The sequence below is a fragment of the Oryx dammah genome, unplaced genomic scaffold, assembly GCF_014754425.2.
Source record: "Oryx dammah isolate SB20612 unplaced genomic scaffold, SCBI_Odam_1.1 HiC_scaffold_18, whole genome shotgun sequence".
In the NCBI taxonomy this organism is placed as follows: Eukaryota; Metazoa; Chordata; class Mammalia; order Artiodactyla; family Bovidae; genus Oryx; species Oryx dammah.
In genome coordinates, this window is record NW_024070202.1 from 78,344,407 (window position 1) to 78,351,786 (window position 7,380).

The 7,380-nt window shown below is 39.7% G+C and overlaps 1 long non-coding RNA gene across 1 annotated transcript; it reads left to right on the forward strand.

The window, feature by feature from the left end:
- The first annotated feature begins 1,403 nt into the window (after positions 1-1,403).
- LOC120877748 lies at positions 1,404-3,292 on the forward strand. The gene is made up of 2 exons (XR_005724390.1): positions 1,404-2,677; positions 3,219-3,292. It is a non-coding gene; the product is annotated as an uncharacterized LOC120877748 (long non-coding RNA).
- The last annotated feature ends 4,088 nt before the right edge of the window (positions 3,293-7,380 follow it).

A 7,380-nucleotide genomic window follows, 5' to 3' on the forward strand; every position in this document is an offset into this window, starting at 1 on the left:
AAAGTAGTTCATGTGTATTTGAGTATGTTTTTTAACCTTTCTCTCAGTTTCCTTCATTTGAAACTGAGAATAATAACGATGTCCTCAGGATAAGTCTATGATAATGATTAAAAAAATAAATACACTTAACACTGTATCTACATAGCACAAACAAGTGTTCAATGTATGCTAATAATTTTTATCTTCATTATACTCATCATATATGGACCCAAGAGTCTCCTTGATCCTATAAAGTAAAGGAGGAAAATATTACTGATGTCAATGAAGAGGTGGACAGGGGCATTTGAAAATCTTACTGCAGGATTAAAACAGAGTTCCCTACAAAGTCCCATTTTTTTTTCCTAATACCTGAATCCATACATAAGTTAATATCTCTCTAGTGACAGAGTAGCAAAATAGATGGACTCCTATGTTTTCTGCACGTATGTGCATACTTACATACACACACTGTATAAAACAGAAGCCTAGATAGGGGATCAGAGAGATTTGGGAGAATATCCACATGACGTCTTTTCTGGCCATGTCTCAAAAATATCCAGATTTCCGAGCTTCCTCTTGGACATAAAGCCCATCTGTGACAATCTGGTTTCTCTGCATATTGAAGAGCACATTTTCTCTCCTGGGGAATAGTGGGAGCATACATTGCCAGCGTGCTGGCAGAGCCTGCCTGGGAAGCCACGCTCCTCCTTTTCTTTGGCTCTCAGAAGTGACTTATAGTTAACAGTTGCCTTCGTCAAGTGGAGAAGACAAGCAATGTGTCTTAAATAGCACTCTTATAATTAGAAATATGCACACAAAGATTAATTTTGGAATCTATGCTTTTTTTTTCCTGAAGAGCATAATTTCCTAAAATCTGGGGGGAAAAGTTTATGTTCTCACTACCTTTTTGAAAAAATAAGTCTCAAGAAGCCTTCTTGTTCCCTCAAATCTCATCTTGCAACCTGAATTGTTTTAAGTTAAGCATAAATGCAAAATGCAAAAAGTAAGAAAAACTGGGCAAATTTTTGGTCATCCATATGACGGAGAAAAGATCCATTAAAAAAGTAATCTAATTATGAAAGAATTGCAAGTGACTAAAGAATATGAAAAATGTTCACCTCACTAGTAATCTAAAATAATCAAATTTAAGACTAACAATGATTCATTTTGCCTAAGATATTTGCTGATACTAATGAAGCAGTAAAAAGAAAAATACTTGATTTCGCTGATGGGAGTAGTAAATTGACACTCTCTCTGGTGACTCAGATGGTAAAGAATCTGCCTGCAATGCAGGAGACCTGGATTCTATACCTGGGTCAGGAAGATTCCCTGGATAAGGGAATGGCTACCCACTCTAGTATTTTTGCCTGGAGAATTCCATGGAAAGAGGAGCCTGACGGGCTAAAGTCCATGGGGTTGCAAAGAGTCAGGTATGATTGAGCAAATAACACTTTCATTTTTTTCACTTTCTTAATAGCATAGGAGGATACGTTGGTTCAGATTTTGTAGAAGGCAAATTGACAATGTGTTCAAAGTTTTATCCTTTGATCCCCAAATTTCCCTTGTAGGAAACATATCTAAGAAATATTTAACTACTTATCTCTGGTGATGCTTAATGGAGTATTTTTTTGTAATAAAAAATGATAAAGTCAATATCCAAAAGAATAGATTTGTTAAAAGTAAGATGGCACATTCTCAAAATGGACTACTGTGCAGAAGTTGAAAATGATAATTTAGGAAGATTATGTATGATATGAAAAAATATTTGTGACATTTTTAAGGGAGGATAAAGGCAAGAAAGCCTTTATCCCTCGTTAAGCTTCTTTTCTTAACACGATTCAAATCTTCATCGCTCTTCAAATACCCTATCCTACACACTTTCTTCAACCACAGGGAAAATTCTCAACTCTTGAACAGAAAAGAGTATGCCAGACAGGTCCTCTCTCCAGTTTTATCTTGACACCTACAGTTTCCTGACTTACACCCACAGCTGTTTAACTCTCTCTCTCATGACAATGGAAGAAGCACCCCTAATTCTAGCCTCAAGCTCATTCTGCCCCCTGGGCTTTTGGTAGCTGTCTGCCCATGTGTAATGTATAGGGACAAGGCAAAGTTCAAAGGGAAACTCAAATGTATGTGTCTAAACATTTTAGTCATAAATCAAGATAACTCTTATGTAAAATATGTTCCCATCCTTCTGATGAACAAATATGCCTCCCTGAGGAACTGCGAAGCAAGTTGGAATTAAATTCTGGGACATTCTGAACCAGAATGAGGAGATACTCTTAAGCCTGCTCCCCTTCTCTTCCCGCTTCACGCTGTGGCCCACACTCTGAAGGGCACTCACACGTAGTTCAAGTTCTATGGAGCCTTCGTGACAGCCACCTTGAACCCCCTTCTGGCTTAGATGTGACACATGCCTGCTAGGTGCCCATCTGAGGGAGGAAAGATTCTGAAAAAAAGGCACGTGGACCCCAGAGGGAGGCTCTGCAGGGTCGTCAAAGCGGGAGGTGGGCTTCAGATGGGCCCCAAGTGAGCACCACACAGACACAATCCCTTGGCCCACAGACTCTGCCCGCCCTTTAGGAGGAGAACCATCAGAGGAGAGCCAGCGCAGCTCCCAGACCTGGCCTCTGTCTTCTCCAGTCACAACCCGCCTTGGCTGTTTGGTGGAGAGAGGTCACCCTGCTGCATAAAGGTGAGTTTCTACTTCCTGACTTGAATACAAGGCTTGTGATTTTTGGTTGAAGAACAAATAAAAATGTGATCATTTCACACGTGATGCATCTTATTTCATATGTTTTGAACATTTCTTATTTATAGTAGGAAATTTACTCTACACAAAATTCCGCCTCCCCAGTGCACTTTTTGGAATTGTCATTCACTTGTATGAATCTCTTAAAAAAGAATCCCTCCTATTTATACCTTTTTAGTGAGTATTTTAATTCTTGGACTCTCTCTTTTTATAAAGTTTATTACTTTAAATAGAGAATAATTATTTTAGTTGGAGGATAATTGCTTTACAATGTTGTGTTAGTTTCTTCTGTATACCAACGTGATCTCTCCCAGTTCACCTATCATTTAGTGTTGAAGGCCTTGAACTCAAAATGTAGGGGGTGACTGAATAAAAGGTTAGATCATTTGTTAGGAAGTAATAGAAGCACAGAGCAACCTGCCCATCGTGAAGATGACTGTCTGGAAGAAGCAGATTCAGGAATAACTTTTTTTTTCTTCTACAGTGTAATTTTGAGAAGAAATGCTGCTGCTCGCTGGTGCCTTGTTTGCCTAAAAAATATTTAACTCATAGAAAAAATATCTGGGAACTTGCAGTGTGTTCCAGAAGAATCTTTCAACAGAGCAATGCAACTGCAAGGTTGTCAAGACAAATGGAAACAGATAAGAATGAGTCAATGTGGTATTTAAGCAAGTTAGAATTAGAAAGTGAGGATGGAGTCCTAATGGCTATATATCTCTTCAACTGATTTAATAAATACATCTGCAGAATTTTTAAAAAAGGATGTTTTATCCAGTAGTCCTATAGTTAACCTTAGGACTTTCCAATCCCTAGCTTTCTGATCTTTTTTTGTTTGTTTGTTTCAATTTGGGAATTAGAACAGAGCATTGTCCTGATGGACTAATGCACATCACTATGACCTGGCCGACAAAACTGGTCCCGTTTCCACCACAGCAATTTTATGTATTGGTCTCAAGTTACAAATACTCTGAGCACCCAAGATATCCTGGGAATCTGAGTGGTGTGAGCCTGTGTCTCCATGTTTCTATGGTAACTCCAACACACATAATAAGCCAAGTGATCAGAAATAAATCAGTCTACTGTGTTCTTAATTTCCTCATGAAAAACTCCAGGTGTGCATGTATGTATTTTAACTGCAAGCCAAGCTTCACAAAAGTGTGAATTATATATACAATATACATGCCACACAGACAGAAAAATGTGTGTATATTCTACGAGGACCTCACATGTATGTATTATACTGTGCACATGTAAAAAGAGGCACTGACTTCATAAAATGCTGAAAGCTATTCAGGCTATCTCTACACCGACAGTAAACTGGCAGAAAGTAAATAAAGTACGTGAGAAAAAGCACAGGATCAAAACAGCAGATGCAGGCTTAAAACTAGCTCAGAGATTTTTCTGTTGTTTGACATTTTGGAAATCTGTGTTCTCTAATGACCACTTTCATATAAGGCTATTTCCAGTGTCAAGGTGGAGGTAGTATTTATAATTCTCCAACATATTTTAGAATGGGAAACCAGATGTTACCTGCATACAAGGCTTTACGTCCCTGGGTGAAGTCTGTCCTGAGCCACAGAGTAAAGAGGAAGCCGGTGCTGACGCTGAAGAAATGCAGCTGAAATCCTGGTAACTAGCATCCTTCGGCCTGCTGTTCCTCCTGACAGCTGCGGGGTGTCTCAACATTTCCCGAGACCACAGCTGAGTCCTGAGTCCTTCACCTGGAGAGTAGCCTCGGGGCTTTGCACTCCCGCCCCAAGTCGACTTTCAGGCCCTTCACAGGGGCCCGACCAGCAGGAAATCTCCTTTGAACAACGTGGGGGCCGCCTGCGGGCCGGGTCCTGGTCCTGGCAAGCAGACTGTGGGCTCCCCGGGAAGGCAAACAGGAGCCCAAAGGATGCTCCCAAGGCTTGGGGTGTGTAGGGCAGCAAGCGTGGATCTGAAGAAGGCAAGTAGCAGACGATGCCGGGGTCGCCCTGGTGGACCCCATCTCAAAACCAGAACCGCAGAGTCCACTGAGCGTACCACGGCATGAACCACAGTCTCGCGAGGAAGCCGACCGCAAGGGCTCTTGGGAGATCACAGCCCCACCCTCACTTCCGCCTCTCTGTTTTAATATCTTCTTTTTTTAAGATTTTTTTTTTCTGTAGATCATTTTTAAAGTCTTTATTGCATTTGTTATATAATATTGTTTCTGTTTTATGTTCTGAGGTTCTTTTGGATGCAAGGCATGAGGGATCTTTGCTCCCCCACCAGGGATCAAACTCCCACCCCCTGCATTGAAAGGTGAAGTCTTACCCACTTGACCACCAGGGATGCCCTTCTTTGACTCTCTTATGTACTATAAATATTTTCCCAGTTTATCGTTTTTATTTGCATAGTTGTATATATAATCATTAACATCTTATGTACACTTCTACATATCTTTTTGTTTTTGCAGTGTTGTGCGTTAAGGGTCATATGTCAAATCGCTTTCCACGCCTCTTCCTCCTCCCCCAAGGTTATGTGTTCTAGGTTTTCTTAATGGGCTTTAAATCATCCCACATCTACATTTAATTATCTGATTTACTGGCGTTTATTTTTACAGTACTCTATGAAATAGTATCCAACCTTTTCTTCCGGAACTTAACCAGGTGTTATAACTTATTGTGTTGATAAATTGCTTTTCTATTTTCTTTATTTTCTGTTAAAGTATAATACACAAAGAGACTGCATAAATCATATAAGTGCAGTTCAATGAGCTATCTAAGTGAACACATTCATGAAAATACCCCAATAGCTCAAGAAACAGAACACTGCCAGCACCGAGGACACCCGCTGCCAGGCTTTTTCTTAGTCACTATGTTTCTTCCCCACCAAAGGTCACTGCTATATGTACAGATGAACCCATAAATTCTCTTGTGATGTGCTCTCTTTCACTTCAAGTTATACTTGTGAAATTCAAGTTGTGCTAATGTATATTTTGTTGTATAATATTTTATTATTTGAATATTTCACAATTTATCTCTTCTACCATTGGTGGACATTTGGTTTGTTTCCAACTTTAGGCTAGATTGCTACTGTAAATATTCTTGTACATTTTAAAAATATATATATATATATACACGTTTCTGTTAAGTATACATGTACATAAGAATGGAATTGCTGGACCATGTTGTAAAATTTTTCCAAACAGTTTTAAAGTGATATACAAATTTGCATTACTTTCAGCATGAGAATTTCAGGTATTCAGTATCTTCAGCAGTATTTATTATTGTGACTCTTTTTAATCTTAGCTCTTGTGGTGAATGTATTGACTTATTTAGCTATAGTTTTCACTTATTTTATGACTAATAAAGTTGAGAACACTTTCATAGATGTATTGGCCGTTGGATATCATTTTTTGTAAAGTGTATGTTTGATTCTATTGCCCACTGTTTCAGTGGATTCTGTGTCTTTTTCTTATTGGTTTATTGGAACTTTTATGCATTCTGGAAAAAAATTCCCTTGTGTTTATGTATATATATGTCACAATATCTTAGTATATTCTGTGACAGTTTTTTCACCCTTTATATGTTTCCTAGGTCTGATGTGACAAACTACCATAGACTTGGTGGCTTGAAACAGCAGATATTTTTTCTCTCTCACAGTTCTGAAGGCCATAAGGCCAAAGTCAAAGTGCCGGCAAGGTGGGTTCCTTCTGAAGATTCTGAGGAAGAATCTCTTCTGTGCCTCTCTCCTAGTTTCTGGTGACTCCGGGTGTTCTTTTCCTTCTTTGACTTTCCTTGTAGACATATCACTTCAATATCTAACTCCATATTAACATTGTGGTGGTTTAATCGCTAAGTCGAGTCCAACTCTTGCAACCCATGGATTGTAGCCTGCCAGGCTCCTCTGTCCACTGGATTCTCCAGCCAGGAATACTGGAGTGGGTTGCCATTCCCTTGTCCAGGGGATCTTCCCAACCCAGGGATCAAACCCAGGTCCCCTGCATTGCAGGCAGACTCTTTACTGACTGAGCTACGAGGGATATTAACATTATCCCTTGTGTAACTATCTCTACAAAGTGCTCTCTTCTGTGCCTCCTCGTCTGTTCCCCGTCTTCATTTCCCATCATTGGACTCAAAGTAAAAGAAAGAAAGTGAAGTCGCTCAGTCGTGTCCGACTCTTTGCGACCCCATGGACTGTAGCCTATCAGGCTCCTCCATCCATAGGATTCTCCAGGCAGAAATACTGGAGTGGGTTGCGATTGCCTTCTCCAGGAGATCTTCCCAACCCAGGGATTGAACCCGGGTCCCTCATAGCTCACTGGACTCAGGGCTCACCCTAATCCATGATGATCCCATCCTGAAATCTTTGAATCAATCACATCTTTGCCATGTAAGGGTAGTTAATATTCATGGGTTCCAGGTGACCTGAATTTGAAGAAATACCATTAAACCACTACATTCTCATAATTGTATTTTTTCCCTCACGGTTGGCTACTTTTTGCATCCCTTTAAAGAAGTCTTTTCCTCCTCCCTTATTCTTACCATCATGAAGATATTCTCTTATGTTATATTCTAGAGAAACTAACACATTTAGATATACCATCCATCAGCAGTTAATATTTGTGCAAGGTAAAGCAAAGTGTCAAATTTCACTCCACTCCAAACAGAAGTTTAACT